Raw genomic sequence first — 657 nt, 5'->3', positions numbered from 1 at the left:
TGGCGCTGTTTATATAAGCCCTGCTCGCACCAGAGTGGTGTGAGATGACGTATCATTCCCTGATTGGCTGCTCACCCATGGTGGGAGATGACATATCATCCCCTGATTGGCTGCTCACCCATCACCCCATATGACGCCCCAGGCTTGGCTCATGATGACGGTTGCCCAACGGTCATAACGGTTTACCAGTTTTGAGGGCGGAAGCCAGCGCCATGGCAACCAAACCCCGGCTCTCCACAGTCACATTTCCTTGACATGTGACTATCATATTGTCAAGATTCCATTATTATTTGTTAAATGCATAGATATATCCTCAGTCAGTGAATTACTTACTGGGAAAATGTTCCCATACCAAGACAACTCTTTGAACAAAAAGCGTTTAATTGGGACCTTGCTTATATTTATACAGAGACCATCCCGAATATTACGTCTGCATGCAGTCATCTTGTTGTAGTCCTTTAGCAGAACTGATATCTTTTCGTTCTGAATCATAATCAGCAATGAAGATAGAGAGAGACTGACAGAGACAGAAAGAGAAAGATCTAGAGAGACAGATTAAGAAACAGAAGGACCGACAAACAGAATCAAAGATATAAAGTGACAGAGTCTGAGAGACTGAGACTCTATTCTGTCTGGTCAATTTCATGGCATATCAAA

This window comes from Meriones unguiculatus (assembly GCF_030254825.1).
Source record: "Meriones unguiculatus strain TT.TT164.6M chromosome Y unlocalized genomic scaffold, Bangor_MerUng_6.1 ChrY_unordered_Scaffold_32, whole genome shotgun sequence".
NCBI lineage: Eukaryota > Metazoa > Chordata > Mammalia > Rodentia > Muridae > Meriones > Meriones unguiculatus.
The sequence above is the reverse complement of the archived record's forward strand: the minus strand, read 5'-3'. Positions refer to the sequence as shown.